The 20,393-nt window shown below is 37.6% G+C and overlaps 1 protein-coding gene and 1 long non-coding RNA gene across 4 annotated transcripts in view; one reads left to right on the top strand and one right to left on the bottom strand.

The window, feature by feature from the left end:
* Rnf38 (ring finger protein 38) overlaps nucleotides 1-5,077 on the bottom strand; it is a 74,895-nt gene extending 69,818 nt beyond the window's left edge. The window contains exon 1 of one of the 3 annotated variants that reach the window (XM_048783371.1): nucleotides 4,985-5,077. The gene's annotated coding sequence lies outside the window, so the exon portion shown is untranslated. The remainder of the gene's footprint in view (nucleotides 1-4,984) is intronic. The other 2 variants (XM_048783375.1, XM_048783376.1) reach the window with 2 other exon arrangements.
* Nucleotides 1,968-18,010, top strand: LOC125610694. Its single transcript, XR_007340693.1, has 2 exons — nucleotides 1,968-2,001; nucleotides 17,867-18,010. It is a non-coding gene; the product is annotated as an uncharacterized LOC125610694 (long non-coding RNA).
* The last annotated feature ends 2,383 nt before the right edge of the window (nucleotides 18,011-20,393 follow it).

Raw genomic sequence — 20,393 nt, 5'->3', positions numbered from 1 at the left:
CTCATATTCTAAAGGCTTCTAAACTCCTTATTGAATTTTTCATTAATAAAGTTTTCGGTTCCTCATTTTTCTTCTTTTAACTTAACATTGTATATATTATCAGGGTACAATGGCACACACCTATAATCCCAGTGATTTGGGAGGCTGAGGCAGGAGGATCCCAGCCTGAGCAAGTAAGAGAGACCCTGTCTCAAAAAATGGGTGGGGATGTAGCTCAATGGTAAAGTGCCCCTGAAGTCAATCTCCAGTACCAGGGGTGGTGGTAGGGAATCATGCATGGCTATTTTTATTGTACAGGTTGAGCATCCCTAATCTAAAAATCCAAAATTTGAAGTGGTAGGATATTCACAGAGATCTATGCCAACATTCCAAAATGTGAAAAACTCTCAGATAAGGGATACTAAACCTGTGGTGAACTTTATTTTTTATTTTATTTATTTGTTTGTTTGTTTTTAATATGGTGCTGAGGATTGAACCCAGTGCCTCACACGTGTGAGGCAAGCGCTCTTCCACTGAGCTATAATCCCATACTAAACTTTAATTTTCAATACTTTATTTATCTAATAACATGAATAAAATAATTCTTTAGATCTGTACTAATCCTACCACATTTTAAATAGACAAAGACTGTTCAGATTTTTAAAAATCTACTTCCTATCTTAAGCTAGTGGGACTCTCCTCACCAAGGAGAGTCCCACTAACTTATCAGTGGACTCATACACATGTCCCTAAGAAACTTTCTGTTAAATAATTTTCTGCATGCTTAACTTGTTCCTTTTCAAGTACTCTCTTAGGCTGTTAGAGGTACCATTGTCCAATTAGTATCAGAAGTTCATGATCCCTTCAATTTATTTTTATTTTTTAAAATATTTATTTATTTATGTATCTTTAGTTTTAGGTGGACACATTATTTTGTTTCTATGTGGTGCTGAGGATGGAACCCAGCGCCTCATGCATGCTAGGCAAGCACTCTACCATGAGCCGCAACCCCAGCCCCTGATCCCCTCAATTTAGAATTATAGAATGGTAGACCTGCAATGAACTTAAGACCACCTAATCCAAGGATAACAAATAGGTTTTTTTCACATACCAACTTATTGGTCATGACTACCTTGAAACAATGCTGAAGAGGGTTCTGAGGCTGTGTCAATTAGCAGGAAAAAATATAGTTTTCAATGAGTGGTATCTGCCAGGAGGATTTCGAGGGAGAAACAGAGACCCATATGCCTATTCAGGCTCAACATCCCATAATATCTACATCACCACTGCCCCTGCCACCACCCACACTACACATACAAACACAAATTATTAGGATTAAAAAAGTGTTATTATAAAATGTAAGCATAAATAACAACTACATTTATTTTATTTTATGTTTGGTACCAGGAATTGAACGCAGGGGCACTTAACAATTGAGCCACATCTTGAGCCCTTTTTTATATTTTATTTAGAGACAGGGTCTTGCTGAGTTGCTGAGGTTGGCTCTCAATTCATGATCCTCCAACATCACCTTCCTGTACCACTAGCCGTGCCCGGCTAACAACTACATTTATTGTACCCGGCTAACAACTACATTTATTAAGTACCATTCACAGGCAAGACCCTATCATAAATTTGCCTAAAGTCATCTAGTTTAAGAGGTGGTAGAGCTAGGATTAAAACTCAGGTCTCTGAACTCCATATAATTCTTTCCATATTGCTTTCTGAGGTCACTTCACAAACAGTTCACAAAACACACTCCACAAAACAGTTGTGGATTAAAGCATATTTTCTTACTGAGTTTCAGCATGGTCTCATATCTACAAGACCTAAGTTATCCATTTTAGAGAATTAAAAGTCAAGTGTGTTCATCTATTCCTCCCATGCTCCCCCTCCCTACTCCACTATGAATCAGCCTCCTTATATCAGAGAAAACATTCGGCATTTGGTTTTTTGGGATTGGTAGGGCAGAGGGGTGGGAGGGGAAGGAAGGGGGCATGGGGTTAGAAATGATGGTGGAATGTGATGGACATTATTATCCAAAGTACATGTATGAAGACACAAATTGGTGTGAATATACTTTGTATACAACCAGAGATACGAAAAATTGTGTTCTATATGTGTAATAAGAATTGTAAAGGCAGGGGCTGTGGCTCAGTGGTAGCACACGTGCCTGGTATGTGTGAGGCACTGGGTTCGATTCTCAGCACCACATATTAAAAAAAAAAAAGATCTATCAGCAACTAAAAAATATTTTAAAAAAAGAACTGTAATACATTCCACTGTCATATATAAATAAAAAAAATATGCAGGTTAGGAAAAAAAAGTGGCTTTTGGGAGTGAAGGAAAAAAAAAGTAAGAAAATTAAACCTAGATAGAAAGACCCACATGAATCATTAAGTCTCAGCAATTCTTCTCTTTCCTAATCTAATAAAATTGTTTATTTTAAATATTCATAAAAAGCATGTATGGACACTGTTTCATATTGCCTGTAAAGACATTTTTCTTTATCAGGAGAAAGTGCCATTAAAGATGGAAGTTTTTTGATTCACACACCTACACACACAAAAAAAAAAGTCAAATGAGTTGGCATATTTATGTTGAGTATTTGTGTTTTGTAAATATATTCTATTCACAAAATAGTTTGAAAGGTGAAAAATAAATTATAAAATATATAGTTAGAAGACCTTTATTCATTCCCTTTATTTTGGTCTGGAAAACAACCATAGTATACACAGATCAAGCAGGCAAGAAAGGAGAGCAGTCTCTGGTCGTTCTTGGGTCTGATGATCAAATAACAATTTCTCTTGAACCTTTATTTCCCTCCCCCATGTATTTCTGAGAAAAATCTCATCTCCCAAAATCAGCAAGGTGGGGTAGGAGTTGTAGTTCAGCAGTAGAGTGCAAGTGTGAGGCACAGGGTTCGTTTCCCAGCACCGCATATAAATGAGTAAATAAAATAAAGGTCCATCAATAACTAAACATGTACACATACATATGTGTGTGTGTGTGTGTGTGTGTGTGTACACACACATATATATATAACTTTTAAAAAATCAGCAAGGTAAAGATGGAGAAATTAGGAGAAGAACCATTTGAAGGAGACAGGGGAAACCTGGCAGAGGTGAAGAGTTATCTCATTCCCTGTTGGGCAGGGTGGAGCATGCCTGTAATCCCAGTGACTCGGGAGGCTGAGGCAGGAGCACTGCAGTATAAGGTCAGCCATTAGTTCAAGGGCATTTAGTAAGACCCTGTATCCAAATTTTTAAAAAGGATGTGAGAGGGCTGGTGATGTAGTTCAATGGATAAGAATGCCCTTGGTTTCAATTCTCAATACTGGGAGGGGGTCATCCCTAGACTCTAATATTAACCCCAAAACACCTTCACAATTATGAAACACAATCATTTGTAATATTATTGACATAAAGTAATTTTGCCTTTTCCTTCTATTATCACTCTTAATTTTATCTTTTTTTGGCAGGGGTGGTGGGGGAATTGAGGATGAAACCCAGGGGCACTTTAGCACTAGGCTATATCACAGCCCTTTTTAAATTTTTTCGAGACAGGTCTCACTAAATTGCTGAGGCTTGTTTTACTCATGATCCTCCTGCCTCAGCTTCTTTTTTTTGGTACTAGGGATTGAACCCAGGGGTGCTTAACCACTGAGCCACATTCCCAGCCCTTTTTATGTTTTATTTTGAGATAGAGTCTTACTAAATTGCTGAGGCTGACTTTGAACTTGTAATCTTCCTGACTCAGCCTCCTAAACCACTGGGATGATGAGCCTGAGCCACTGTGCCTGGCTATCTGTGCAGGTCTCTGCCTTAGTCTCTTTTGAGTTGCTGGGATTACAGGGCATGTGCCAGGGCATCTAGCTTCTTAAACTGTAAATGCTCATTTCTTAACTCTGTGGTACATATTACATTTTATGGAGCCAATTATATAATTGGAAGCCTTGGTAGCTTGCCTCTGAAAGAAGTTAAAAGTGAAATCCATGCCTCTGGATTGCTCCAATAACAAAAGAATGGAATGCTTTGGAATGCTATGAGCATACCACTTCCTCTATAAACAGTGTCTGAGCAAAGTTCACAAAGACAGTGACACCAACACACAAAACAGAGAAAGTCATTTGGAAAATCCCAATGATGAACCAACTTCTTAATCTAGCTCCAACAGAATGAGAGAGGAGAATCAAAATAACAGAGAAAAAGATTGCTTGGATTGTTCTGTACTGGAAACTACCAATGGAGTAATATATTCCTGCACAGAAGACAAGGACATGGGAAGAAAGTCTCTGGAAAGTGAAGCTGGATAAGATCAGTAGTAAACATGATAAACATCCAGCCCACAGAAATATCTACTGGAAGGGTGGGCCAACAGGTTTGCTGATGAGTATCAGAAAGCTCCCAAGACCAGGTTTCTTTTGAGATAAAACGAACAGAAATAAAAACACAATGAAACAAAAGCACCAATAGTTTGGATATGATTAAAAATTAAAAGAAAAAAGCCCAAACCAGAATCACACAGGTTCCATTCTCAAGCCCCAAGATTTAATGTGGACTTTGGAACCAAAGAAGTATTAAGAAGAAAACATAATTTAACATAACTAATCAACTCCAAAAGTGAATCAAATTGGAATTTCCAAGACAATTCCAATTAGAAATAAACACAAGTTGCTAAGACTGCTACTAGTTTTGGGAACACATTTTCATATATTAAGATGATCTATCTAGGCTGTGCAGACAAAGAGGAAGACAGAGATAAAAATAAGAAAATGGAGTTACTTCTAAGTAAGAGTCCAGCCCACCTCCTATTGAGGAACTATCCTCAGGTTTTTTTGGAGCAGTCTAATAACCTGACACAAACCAGAAAGAGACTCTCTGCATCTCAACATTGTGCCCACCAAGTCACTGTCTAGGTTCTAGATCCAGATTTATGCAAGTGAACCCAGTAATATAAGGGTAGCATGCATTTTTATCATGATAGACATCAACACGGACCTCACCTTGTCACTGTCATCATGACAAATGTGATCGTGATGGATGGACTGGCACTGAAAAGAAGCACCAACACTACCTATAAGAAAAAGGGAGGAAAGGTTAAGATGCAATAATTGCTTATATTTGAAGTGCTTTACCAATTAAAAGTGCTTATACATCCATTATCCCATCTAATACTCAATAACATTTATAAACTGGCAGGGTAGGGATTATCATTCATGCATTTTAACAGAAGAAAACAAAATAGAGTCTGATTCTCACAAAGTAGCAGAAAATAAAGTGGCAGATCTTAAACTAAAACCCTGTTATTCAACCCCTAATTCACCACTCTCTACCATTGCAAGTCATCTATTTTCTAAGTAAGGCCACTTAAACGCACAGCTGTCAATAAGACAAACTTCTGTTAGTGATGAAAATAAATTATATTCCTTTTCAGACTACACATACTTTGAGGGAAACATTGACCCTATAAATTCTCAGCATATAAAAACACAATGTAACCTACAGATTTCAAATGTTTTCATTATTTTAAATGTACATACATTTAATATACCCAACCGTTTGCTAATTTGAAGAACTATCTCCTAAGAACAACTGCTCTATGAAAATAGTGATATTTCTAACCAATAGGAAAACAAACCATTATTCAATAAATGACTAGAACAATTTTATTATCCATTTTTTAAAAATTTGGTTCCTATCTCACCATGTTAAAAAAAATGGTGGCTCAAAGATCTATGTAATGTAAAAACAATTTTAAAAAAAGTTCTAGAAGAAAATGTAGGGAAAAAAAATTCTAGAAGAAAATGTTTTCTGTTTTTTTGTTTTTGTTTTTTGGTATCAGGGATTGAACTCAGGGACACTCAACCACTGAGCCACATCCCCAACCCTATTTTGTATTTTATTTAGAGACAGGGTTTCATTGAGTTGCTTAGCACCATGCTTTTGCTGAGGCTGGCTTTGAACTCGCCATTCTCCTGCCTCAGCCTGTCAAGCCACTAAGGATTACAGGTGTATGCCATAGCGCTCGGCTAAAGAAAAAAAAATCTGCTGAAAGAAGATGCTAAACGTGAACGCCGCGATAAATGAAAAATCAGCACACATGACTCCAGACCAAAGATTACAAAAATTTTTGTCTTTATTTTAGGTAGGAGTTCAGGGACACCAAGATCGCAGAGGCAGGGTCTAAGAAGGATGCTGCTGCAAGACAAGACAGGGAGATGAGTCGTGTCCCTGTTATTATATAATAAGTCCCATTACCATGACAACTCCTGCCACAGGTCCAGTATTTTAAAATGACCAAGGGGCTAAAATGGGAAGTATTCTAGTTAAGTTTTCTAAACTAACCAATGGTGGGGAGGTGGGAGATTAGATAATATTCTAATCAGGTATCATAAAGTAACCAATGGGGGCATATGGGGTAAGGTCTTTAATCAGGTCTAGATAGGGAAGAGAATGCCTCACAGCTCGGTGTATAAGATAATCATTTCCAGGGCTGGGGTTGTGGCTTAGTGGTAGAGCACTCTCCTAGTACACGTGAGTGAGGCACTGGGTTCGATCCTCAGCAACATAAAAATAAAATAAAGGTATTGTGTCCACCTGTAACTAAAAATAAATAAATAAATATTAAAAAGAAGATAATAATTTCCAGACATGGGGGCCTTGAGTTTTTCTCTTGATCAGCCCACTCCACTCTGCCTAATGGAGTGTTACTTCTACCTTGACCTTCAATAAATCTGTGCTTTGCCTGTTACTTGTGCGTGTCTTGCTCACTCTTTGTTCAGGACACCAAGGACCTGGATGCCAACTGGATACCCTGATATTAACATTTATGTAAGAGAATCTTTCACTTAACCACCCCCCCATTAACCTAATTAATAGAGCATGCCAACTACATTACTTGGCAACCATGCTTATGAAAGAAATTATATTACCCAACAGTAGACTGGGTCTAGATGAGAAACATGATAAATATCTAGTAGAAAGCCATGTTTCTGAGCTTTCCTGAGAGTGATGGTTTGTAATTGGGCATATCCCTTCCAATCCTTGTCCTTGCAGAGGATCCTGGAAACTATGTTTATGAAGTTCTTGTAAGAGATAATCTTCTCCCATGAGAATTACAAAACTCTGGGCTCACCCAACATGAATGCCATCTCTTTGAACCTGAACTGTCAAAAGAGCACTTCTATATGAAGTATGGACTCTCGGTGCATTACTAACAAGTTGTGGTTTCTGTCCTCTATACTTCTGACTAAAGTGGTAGTAAAAGAGACCCACACTGGTTTTAACATCGGTCTGAATGGTATTTTATTTAATTTAGAGACAGGGTCTCACTGAGTTGGTTAGTGCCTCAGTGAGGTGAACCTAAGAAGTTGAACCTAAGAAGAATTCCCACCATTACCTTTGGTTGTTACACTTAAGAGATAGCATTAGTTTATAAAATTTAGAGTGCCATTAATTCATATGCCCAATTATTTCACATGACATTGAAAAATAAGGCTGCCAACTAAACTCTAACATGAATGACCGTTTAAAAAAATCCTAATTTTGCTGGGCACAGTGGCCGATGCCTGTAATCTCAGCAGCTTGGGAGGCTGGGGCAGGAGTATCACAAGTTCAAAGCCAGCTTCAACAAAAGCGAGGCACTAACCAACTCAGTGAGACCCTGTCTCTAAGTTAAATAAAATACAAAATAGGGCTGGGGATGTTGCTCAGTGGTTGGGTGCCCTTGGTTCAATCCCAGGTACCCACCAAAAAAAAAAAAAAAATCTTTAATTTTTCAGGCTGGGGATGTGGCTCAAGCGGTAGCATGCTCGCCTGGCATGCATGTGGTCCGGGTTCGATCCTCAGCACCACAAACAAAAAAAGATGTTGTGTCCGCCGAAAAGTAAATATTAAAAAAAAAAAAATTCCCTCTCTTTAAAAAAAAAAAATCTTTATTTTCACTCATTGAAATAACTCTTTTAAACTTATTAAATGTAGATTTGTGTCATATATTCTTTTTGTGCATTCATAAAAAAATGAGAAATATACCATTCCTACAAATTCAAAATACCAGAGAAAGAATTCACATTAGCATACCAGAGAAAATTATTTACTCTTACTCATCTACTCAGTATAAATTATCATCCCCAACTCATTTTGTATGGCCAAAAGAGAGCACTAAAATAAGAAAATAATCTTACTCATAAACACAAGAATAAAAATAAATAAAATTGCAAGTAAGCAGGAAAATGAAACGTGTATAATATAGTGAGTGGGTCACCACAATCTATTCATGTTTATTTACCCAAGGAAAGTAAGACTGATTCAATAAAAGAAAAAATAAGATGCTGGAGTTGTAACTCAGTAACAGAGCACTTGTCTAGCATGCACAAGGCCCTGGTTTCAATTTCTATCACTGACAATGAAAAGTCCTAAGTACCAAGAACTAGAGTAAAAAATGAACTTTACAAGTTTGATTATGTCATAATATTTATTATCTATTTTCCTCAAAAAAATTGTCAAAAATAAATAAAAACTAAACTTGTCAGTAAGCTTAACAAGTTTTTGCCACTGGTGACAATTCTGGGGAAAATGAGATAGAGCTGACCAAGAAGGTACAAATATGGATAAAAAATAATATAAACCACAGAAGTCCCTCCAGTACTAAGTCCAGTTAACATAATTTAACATTTTCTAAACCCATGATTTGGAACAAAAAATATACAATAATGACTCTGAAACATTAAAACTGGAATAGTAAAATAATAAATCAAAATGAACTATTCAAAACAAATTGTATGTATTTCAAGGGGGAGTTAGGAAAAGTTTAATTCTATTAAATTATACTCCTTTAACTAGTCCCGTATGAACACAATGTCTTATAAGTCTGAAATCAGATGGGCTAAAATAAACCTAATAATTAATAATCATAAGCACACATTTTCAAAGAGGTACTACAACAGACAACATTATTTCATCCTACACATACCCATGTATTTAATGTATCATGTTAGATTTGTTTCTATTGGATACAGATATAGAAAGATATTATATGAAACTGGAAACACTTCATATATTATATTCTAATGAGTGTAGGGAAGAACATCATATGGGACCATCATCAAAACCTTGGCCTCCAAGAGTTGGAAGGATTAATACATTATTTATCAACTTAAAAATCTCATCTCAAAGAGTGTGTTAAATAAATGAATAAGGGCTGGGGATATACCTCAGCTGGTAGAGTTCTTGCCTCACATGCACAAAGCCCTGGGTTCAATCCCCAGCACCACAAAAAATAAATAAATAAAAATAAATGAACAAGCTGGGTGCAGTGGCGTACACCCGTAATCCCAGCAGCTCAGGAGGCTGAGGTGCTAAGCAACTCAGTGAGACCCTGTCTCAAAATAAAATACAAAACAGGACTGGGGATGTGGCTCAGTGTACCCCAAAACAAACAAACAAACAAACAAACAAACAAGGGCTGGGGATATAACTTAGTGGTTATATGCTCATGCTTAGCATGAGCAAGATCCTGGATTCAATTCCTAGTATGGCGAAATAAACGAACAATAAATGACAAGCTGGCTGCGGGACTCACATGGAAAAATAATTAAAAATGAACCTAGAGACTGACCCTATCCATACCTTTTCACAAAAGCGAATTCAATGTTGACCATGAACCCAAATGTGAAATGTAAAACTATAATACTTTCAGATTACACAGATAAAATTTAAGTAACCCTGGGTTATATGATAAGCTTTCAGATACACACTAAGAGCACAATTCAGGGGGGAAAAAAAAAACTGATAAGATGAACTTCTCCAAAATTTAAAACTTCTGCTCTGTGAAATACATTTTTTTTTTTAATATTTATTTTTTAGTTTTCGGCAGACACAACATCTTTATTTGCATGTGGTGCTGAGGATTGAACCTGGGCCGCACGCATGCCAGGCGAGCACGTTACCACTTGAGCCACATCCCCAGCCCTTGTTTTTTGTTTTTTGAGAATTTTTTATTTGTTCTTTTTAGTTACACATGACAGTAGAATGTATTTTGACATATACACTGAGTATAGCTTCCTATTTTTGTGGTTGTACATGATGTGGAGTTACAATGATCATGTATTCATATAAGACCACAGGAAAGTTATGTCCGATTAATGCAAGCGTCTCTCCCATTCCCAGCCCCATTCCCTTCCCCAGTCCAATTCAGTGGATCTCCATTCACTCCCCCACCCCCCACCCCCCACCTATTGTGAGCCAGTATCCACACATCAGAGACAACATTCGGCCTCTAGTTTGGGGGGATTGGCCTATTTCACTTAGAATGACAGTCTCCAGTTCCATCCATTTATCGACAAATGCCATAATTTTCATTCTTCTTTATGGCTGTGTATATGTACCACAAAGACACTTTTAAAAGAATGAAAAGGCTGGGCTTGGTAGCAAATGCCTGTAACCCCATCAGCTCAAGAGGCTCAGTCAAGAGGATCCTGAGTTCAAAGCCAGCCTCAGCAACAGAATGGCACTAAGCAACTCAGTAAGACCCTGTCTCTAAATAAAATACAAAATAGGGCTGGGGATGTGGAGGTCCCAGAGTTCAATCCTTGGTACCAGATAAATAAATAAATAAATGAAAAGAAAGCCATCGACTGAGAGAAAATATTTGCAAAATACATATCTAATAAAGAACTCCCTAAAAATATTCAAATAACTCTTAAAACTCAACAAGAAAATGTACAACCCCATTTAAAAATAAGCAGTTTCTCTCTGACTTTTACCATGAGTGTAACTCATTCCTGTGGCCAGATGTGGAGATGCCTGCTTCTATTCCCAATTACCTGGGAGGCTGAGGCAGGAGGATCACAATATGGAAGCTAGCCTGGGCAACTGTATCATCCCAAAATCAAAGGGGGAGAATAAAACACCGTGTCCTTCAATACCCCTTTTCTGTTCCCAAAAACCTGGCCAAGTTAAGAGGACAATGAGGAGCAACATAACTGGTTTCCTTTGTAATACACCATGTAATAAAATACACCATGTATTTTATTTCACGCAATTATGAATATTTTCCTACACAGCCTCTTGGTGGTACACACCTGTAACCCCAGCGAGTTGGGAGGCTGAGGCAAGAGGCACACAGCTTGAGGCTAGGCTGGGCTACTTATCAAAACCCTATTTTAAATAAATAAATACAAATATACAAATGGCTGGGGATATAGCTCAAAGTTACAACAAACAACCTTAGGTTAAAACCCCAGTTCTTTAAAAAAAAAAAAAATACTTTCCAGGTAGGGATGTGGGAGCATTTGCCTATCATGTGTGAGATACTAGATTAGATCCCCGGCATTGGGAAGGGGTATGTGAATATTATCCTGGAAAGGAGCCTACAGACTTCACAGACTGCCAAAGGAATTGAAGGACAGACAAACACATACGCAGCTTAAAAACTCTTTTTATTAGGGGCTGCAGTTGCAGCTCAGTGGTAGAGTGCTTGCCTAGTACATGTGAGGCAATGGGTTTGATCCTCAGCACCACACAAATATAAATAAATAAAATGAAGGTATTGTGTCCATCCACAACTAAAAATTAAGCAAACAAACAAACCTTGTAACTAGCAAAAGATGCTGGGACCACAAGAACAGACTCAATCAAAAGCACTAAAAGGGAACAGACAAGAAACATTCTGTGAAGAGTAAGAAAAATATGTGAAAATCAGGGAAAAAAGCAGTGGGGAAATGAAGTCAAAGTATGGAACAAAAAAATGTATAACTAGAGAATGCAAAGAAGTCAAGGTTGAAACAGTGATGGGGAGGTGGAAAAACTTCAAAGTAATTACTAAAAACATCCTGCTGGTGTTTTTGGTCTCTAGGAACAAAGTGGCAATGTAGAGACATTACTTGTCATGTTCACAAAGACTCCTGCACTCCAAAACGTAAGGTCAATTTTTTTTTTGTTTTTTTTTTTAATACTGGGGATTGAACTCAGGGGCACTCAGTCACTGAGCCACATCCTCAGCTCTATTTTGTATTTTATTTAGAGACAGGGTCTCACTGAGTTGCTTAGTGCCTCGCTTTTTCTGAGGCTGGCTTTGAACTCAAGATCCTCCTGCCTCAGCCTCCCCAGCCCCTGGGATTACAGGCATGAGCCATCGTACCCAGCTCTGAGGATGGCTTTGAATTTGCAATCCTCATGCCTTAGACTCCAAAGTTGCTGAAATTACAGGCATACACCACCACACCTGGCTTATGTTTTTATTTTTAGACAGCATCTTCTAAGAAGCCCAGGCTTGCCTGGAACTTGCAATCTTCCTGCCTCAGCCTGGAGATTATAGGTGTGCATCGTTGTATCCTGCCCTTTTGTCTTCTTATCTCCTCCCAGTACAAAACCCTTGCATCTCTTTAACAGTCAGCATCCTCTTAGATCTGCAGTGAGCCTCAACACACTCAAGCCTCAGCACAATCTTCTTTGTAGTTCTATCTTTTTCCTGGGGAAATGGCTTAGTCTGCCCACCAAAGCTACACTTCTTTCCTGTCACAGTACCATTTTCTGTGGGCATACAGAGAATTCTTGTCCTTCTTGTACTATGTCACTTTGTGGGGCTGGTGCTTTCCACGCTTCTTATAGGAAGCCCAGTGGGTTTCAGAATATTTACCATATTGGCAGGAGTGCTACTGGCATGGTAAACGCTACAACTTTATGATGATATCTCTTGCTACTTCTCCTTTCCTAGCAGGAAACTAAAATGTAAACACATACGTGTAGCGAATGATCATGTTAATATATAACAGACTTAAAATATCAGCCTTTCTTAGTGTCAGTTCCATCCAGAATTCATATCCCCCTCTTTTGACACGTAGCTTTTCAAATGTCATGTTCTATCAAGGATAGCTAAAATATAGCAGACTTTTTTGCACACTGCTTTGTAAAATTGTTATATTGAGATTTTGAAACATAAACATAGACTCTTTTTTCTTTTTCTTAGGGACAAAACCCAAAAAATTCATAAACCTAAGCATGTGCTCTACCACTGAGCTACATCCACCTCCCAATCTTCTTAAATAAGCAAAAGAATAACTGTTGAGACATACACATATTCCTTGAAATCTATGTGCAAAAAATCAAGAGGCGTTAAACCACAAAACTTGAACTGAAGAGTCTTCACCAAAGTCTACATATTTTTAAAGGGAAATTAACTCTTTAACTTGTCATAAAAGTGTGGGCCTGGAGATGTGGCTCAAGCGGTAGCACGCTCGCCTGGCATGCGTGCGGCCCGGGTTCGATCCTCAGCACCACATACAAACAAAGATGATGTGTCCGCCGAAAACTAAAAAAAAAAAAAAGTGTGGCATTCAGTCTGGGGTTATAGCTCAGTGTTAAGAGTATGTGTGTAGCATGCGCAATGCCCTGGGTTAAAACCCCAGCACCAAAATTTTTTTAAAAAGTAGCATTGAGTACTGTCAGAATTATTCCTCAATGTGTATATGTGAGAGAGGGGTCTTCTGCCTTCTAAAAACAACGTGTTAACCTAGAAATAGGACATGGGTTCCTCCTATTCATTTCCTAGACTCAACAGCTACCTGCCCATCATCTTGCAAAGATTTTGTTTTCTGTGGTGCTGAGGATTGAACCCAGGACCTCACACATACTAGGAAAGTGATGTACCATTGGGTAGATCTCCAGTTCTGAAAAGACTGGTTTATAAAAGTGAAAGGTTTGAACTACAAAACTCAACAATGGGAAGGGCAATTGCACCAACCTAAGTACTATATACTTTCTCAGACCTATTCTGAAAAACCAAAAGAAAGGGGCCAAAGTTTTAATAAATACACACACACACACACACACACTTGTTTAAAAAAAGATAGATCTTTTGTTTTATATATAATATATACTTTATATATTTGTCATATGTATGTATTTATATGTTAAATATGTAGATATATTTTAATTGTATTTTTTTAAAGAGAGAGAGAAAACTTTTTAATATTTATTTTTTAGTTTTTCGGTGGACACAACATCTTTGTTTGTATGTGGTGCTGAGGATCGAACCCAGGCCGCACGCATGCCAGGCAAGCACACTACCACTTGAGCCACATCCCCAGCCCTTAATTGTATTTTTTTAAAGTCAATTAAAAAGATCAATAGTTGCTAGGAGGTATGAATAGGTGAAACAGAACTTTTTAGGGCACTGAAATTATACTATATGACATTATACTGTATAATGGTAGATACGTGTCATTATATATTTGTTCAAATCTGTAGGATGTGTAAACAAAGAGTGAATCCTAGGCTGGGGTTGTGGCTCAGTGGTAGCGTGCTCAATCATCTAGCACGTGTGAGGCACTGGGTTCAGTCCTCAGCACCACATAAAAATAAAATAAAGGTACTGTGTTCACCTACAACTAAAAAAAGATTTTTTTTTTTAAAGTGAGCCCTATTGTATACTATGGGCTATAAGTGATACTGATGTGTTAATGTAGGTTCATCAATTGTAATAAATGTACCACTGTGGTGGTGAAATCTTTATAATGAATGGGAAGGCTAAGCTCATGTGGAGCAGAGTCTATGGGAGCTCCTCTTAATTTTGCTGTGAACCTAAAATGACCCTCAAATATAAAAATTAAAAACAGGGGCTGGGATTGTGGCTCAGCGGTAGAGCGCTCGCCTCGCATGGGCAGGACCAGGGTTCCATCCTCAGCACCACATAAAAATAAAGGCATTGTATTGTGTCCATCTACACCTAAAAAAATAAATATTTAAAAAATAAATAAATAAAAAACAAGTGTAGCTAAAATTTATCTTATCAACAAAAATCCCTGAGTCTTTAACAGTACTCAATAAAAAGAAAAGGAAAATCTTTGCATCTTAAAGTATGTACTTTAAAGAGCTTTTTATTTCAGTAACTAAAAAACCAGGCATTCTTCCTTATCTTTCAGGATAACCATACAACTGGTTTTATTTACAAAATGATGCCAGCTAAAATATGCAGAAGGAATTTTAAAATTAGAAAACATCATTTTGCAAACCTAATAAAATTACTTGACTGATCCAGCCAAGAATTATCAAAAAGATAAAATTATTTTGTTAGGTAAATGGCTGATGGGGATTTGTTAAGTGCCAAAGTAACACTATAGAGATTACTGTTAGCTGCAGGAAGAGCCTTACAATAAAGATCTTAATCCAGTGGTCAATCTTAACATCATATAATGTGCAGTACTAGATTATATATTAGTTTAAAAAACAGTTAAAAAGTTTAATCTTGTTATTAAGTGCCAGTACAAATCCCTAATGGCTTCAGAAAAAAATATCTTTGGAGAAGGCAGATGAGACCAACCCATGAGCACTGGCCTTCCTTGTCTATGAAATTCCTCGGAGACAAAGACTCTCCCCTCCACCCCATCCTTCCCCCAACATGCATATAGGTTAGGGAGACAGAATTATTGACCTAAGCTGGCACTAGAGGGACACAAGGTACAAAAGGACTGAATCCCCATGCCTTAGTGATCTAACCAGGCCTTCCTATATACCAGTTAAGTACACAAGCTGATGAACAAGGTTTGGACCAATTACTCTCAATACATCATAAGAGCTCAAAGTAGTAAACTTGGAGTCACATGTGAGGTGTGACAGAAGTTATATCTCAAATTGGGTCCCAATGATCAATCCAAAGGACAAGCTAGCAAAGTGAAATTCAACCATATATTGTTGGCATACAAATTTATGAAGTCCCTCAGGCTAAAATTGATATTGTAAAAGATACAAATCTTACATTGTATTTAGAACCTTTAGGACATTAGTACAAGCCCTTACACATATCCCTCCCCCCCCCCCCGTTTTTTTTTGTTTTTTTTTTTTAGGTATCCAGGATTGAACTCAGGGGTGCTTAACCAGTAAGCCACATCCCCAGACCTTTTTTGTATTTTATATATAGACAGGATCTCACTGAGTTGCTTAGTGCCTTCCTAAGTTGATAAGGCTGGCTTTGAACTCGAGATCCTCCTGTCTCAGCCTCCCAAGCTGCTGGAATTACAGGCATGCTTCACCACATCTCGCCATAATAGGTTATTCTATACCTATTCGTATATTGGCCTGAAATTTAGTCCTGTTTTCTAAAGAATTAAATACAACCNTGGGGGCGGGGGGGGGGGGGGGGGGTACCAGGGATTGAACCCAGGGGTGCTTCCCACTGAGCAACATCCACAGCCTTTAAAATATTTTATCTAGAGTCACAGTCTCACTAAATTGCCAAGGCTGGCTTTGAATTTGAAATCCTCCTGCCTCAGCCTCCCAAATTGCTAGGATTATGGATTCCAAGTCTTAACAGTCAACTAACAATTTCCAGATTTCCATTCCAAAGATTCAAATATCATCCAATTGGTAATACTCAACTTTACTCAATGTTTTAAGCCTTTTCCAAATGTACTTACAACAAAATACATTACAGTGCTTTTAGAAAGTTTTCCTAAAATTTAAAGGACAAACTAATGGCTCTATTATATAATACACTTAAAGACATTACTAATGTTAGGTAAATGCTGATAAGTAAATATGCAGTAAAAACTAATATCACTCTCGAGGTTCACCCTGCTTACTTGCTATTACAATAAGGTTTTGATGCTTTTACCTACGTAAAGCGAAAAATCCAATTTAAGATTCTTGCATTTTCTTTTATACCATCTTATTGAGATATAATTGATCTATTACACAATTCATCTATTTAATACACAATCCAATTTTTTAAATATAGTCAAAGTTGTGCAATAATAAACATTTACCTCATTTTCCCTTTCCCTAAACCCTTGACAACCATCTGCCTATTATGAGTATTTCATATAAATAGAATCATAAAATATGTGGTCTTTGTGATTGGCTTCTTTCATCTAACAAAATGTTTGCAAGTTTCATTCCTCATTATAGCCTATATCAATTCATTCCTAACTAAATAATGCTGACTTCACTTAGGTAATATTATGAATAATGTTGTTTTGACATTTATCAAAAAGTTTTTGTATGGATGATGTTTATTTTCATTTCTCGGCTTATGTGAACTTCAGGAGCTGTTCTAAGAGTTAAGAAGATTGAATGTATGAAAAAGCAAATGACACAGTGCCCGGCACATAGCAATTCAAGAAAAATAATTATAATTAACGTTTCTATTCAAACCAAGGCTTCTAATTTGCCTGTGAGAAATGCCTAAGTCTTAAAATTAGCCTACAGGGACTGGGGTTGTAGCTCAGTGGTAGAGAGCTTGCCTGGCACGTGTGAGGCACTGGGTTAGATTCTCAGCACCATATAAACAAGTAAATAAATAAAGGTATTGTGTCCATCTGCAATTAAAAGATATTTTTTTTTTTTTGAGAGAGAGAGAGAGAGAGAGAGAGAGAGAGAGAATTTTAATATTTATTTTTTAGTTATCGGCAGACACAACATCTTTTTTGTATGTGGTGCTGAGGATCGAACCCGGGCCGCAGGCATGCCAGTCGAGCACGCTACCGCTTGTCCACGTCCCCAGCCCCTAAAAGATATTTTTTGAAAAATCAACATACTACAGTGATGCAACCACATCAATGTTTATAACAGCTCAATTCACAACAAACAGCTAAATTTTGGAACCAACCTAGATGCCCATCAATAGACAAATGGATAAAGAAATTGTGGTGTATATACACAATGGAACATTACTCAGTATTAATGAAGAATGAAATTATGGCCGGTAAATGGATGGAATTGGAGAATATTAAGCAAAATAAGCCAATCCCAAAGATGCAAAGGCCAAATGTTTTCTCTGATATGCGAATTCTAATTCATAATAAGGTGGAGGATAAAGGTATTTTAGACTAGACAGAGGGGAGTGAAGGGAGGGGAGGAGGCTTTGGAGTAGGAATGATAGAATGAATCAGACATTATTACCCATGTGCTTATATGATTACATAACCTGTGTAACTCTGCATCATGTACACCCAGACAAATGAGAAGTTATACTCCATTTATGTATGATGTGTCAAAATGCATTCTACTGTCATGTATAACTAATTAGAACAAATGAAAAAAAAAAAAAAAAGAATGCCAAAGTCCTTAAGTTTTGCTGGAACTCTTTCCAATGTATTCTTCTTCTAGCATGGTGCACATTTCCTGGCTCACAGCAGGCACTAACTAAATGCAGAAAATAAAGAAACACAGGGCTGTGAATGTAGCTCAAAGGTAGTGAGCTTGCCCAGCATGAGCAAGGTCTGGGATTCATTCACATCAGAAGTATGTTATGACCTGATATTTCCACCCTAAAATGACAAGGCACAGGTTTGACAATTTATCAGCAATAAACAGCAAGTATTAGAACCAAATAAAACCCAATGGGATGAAGTTAAGCATGAAATACTTCCTGAGAAAATTTGAATATGACAGAGATATTAAAGATGACAAAGATACAGACAGCAGACATAGGAAGTAGATTTTGTGGTCACGTGTCCCTAATTTCACATAATTTAAAAAAATAATAATAATGGTTGCTAGAGCTGGGGGTGTTGCTCAGTGGTAGAGCACTTGCCTGGCACAAGTGAGGCACTGAGTTCAAGCCTCAGCACCACATAAAAATAAATAAAATAAAGGCATTGCATCAATCTACAACTAAAAAAAATTATTTAATTAAAAATAATGGTTGCTGGCACACGTCTATAATCCCACCAGCTCGGGAGACTGAGGTAGGAGGATCACAAGTTCAAAGCCAGCCTCAGCAATTAGCAAGGCCCTATGCAACTTAGCAAGACCCTCAATAAAATATAAAAAGGGCTAGGGATGTGACTCAGTGGTTAAGCAACCCTAGAAATCCCCAGGACCAAAAAAAAATTAATGATGATGATGGTTATATGTGCCAGACACGGGGATATATACATGTAATCCAGCAGGAGGAACTCAAGTTCCAGGACGGCCTCAGTAATTTAGCAAGACCCTAAGCAGCAACTTAGTAAGACTCTGTCCCAAAACAACAAAAACTAAAAAGGCCTGGGGATGTATCTAGTGGTAAAGTGACCCTGGGTTCAACCCCCAGTATCACAAGTAAATAAATGAATAAATAAATAATATTTACTAAATACATAATTAAACAATTTTCATTTGTTTCACTTTTTTCCTTGTTAATAGTTTTGCAAATAAATTGCACCATCAGACTTTGTACACAATTTGAGTACTGTTAACTGGTCACACTATACATATGAAGGCAATAAAAACTATACTGGTATAGAAATGTTTGTGAATAAATCAGAGATGGGGATGAGAGGCAATGCAAGAAGTCAGTTCATGTTAAAAGTCAACACAGCTGGTGGCACATGCCTGTAACACCAGCAACTTAGGAGGCTGAGGTAGGAGGATCCCAAGTTCAAAGCCAGCCTCAGAAATGGTGAGGCACTGAGCAACTCAGTAAGACCCTGTCTCTAAATAAAATACAAAATAGGGCTGGGAATGTGGCCCAGTCATCAAGTACCCAGTACCCTACCCCAGGGGGAAAAAAAAGGAGGCAACAACAGAAAGACCTAGTGATGGTGAAGTAGAGGGAAAAGCAACTTGTGAAAGACTCTCCTACAGCAAGGAAGCATGTGATTCTCTGAAAGTCAACCTACAAAACTCCTTAATCCAACTTTCTAATTTAGTACTTCAGACTATCAGCTGATCTCAAGGAATGTCACTTTAAAAAAATATACTATCAGCTAACACTTTTCTCTACAAAACATAACTTAAATGTGTCACCTGAAGTAACAACCTAGAACAAGATATATAGGTAGACTTGTGATTTTCCTGCCTCAGCCTCCCAAGTCACTGAGATTACAGGCGTGTACCACTATACCTAGTTGGAGACTTCACCTTAAGTGGAATGGCAGAGCTATTCCCACTCGGTGTACTACAAGGACTTGAATTGGCTGGTTCTTTCACACTCATTCTGCTTATTATCTAGTCCTGTCTTCCCTTCCTTCTTTTTCCTCTCCCACCAAACAGAATTTTGGCTCTTGCACAGGAAAGTCCACCAAACTTGGTGATGTACTAAGAACCCTTGTGTTTTGGGGGCATGTGTACAACTGAGCCTCTGCTCATGTCAGGGAGTTTCTCAGAGCATCAGCCCGGTCCACGTGCTAAACATACTAACAGACTCCATGCTAGATCTCTGGACTTCAAGTACAAACTCTGGCAATGTTTTACTGATTTGTGTTAAATGAAAGATTAATTTCTGTCCCTGGATTTAGAGGGAAAGGAGCTGGGAGAAATAGCTCATATGTTATAAGAATTCTCCCAAAATCTGTAAAAGTTGAGGACAATAAGAACTCAACATGAGAGTTTTTATCAATGATAATTTACATCAAATGCTTCCTTCCTCCCTATGTTTCTTGGAAAGAAACTGGGGACAAGGGAACAGTTCAGGAAAAATTTATTTTTTGTATT

Source organism: Marmota marmota, unplaced genomic scaffold (assembly GCF_001458135.2).
Source record: "Marmota marmota marmota unplaced genomic scaffold, marMar, whole genome shotgun sequence".
Taxonomy (NCBI): domain Eukaryota; kingdom Metazoa; phylum Chordata; class Mammalia; order Rodentia; family Sciuridae; genus Marmota; species Marmota marmota.
This window is presented reverse-complemented; position numbering and strand designations above follow the sequence as displayed.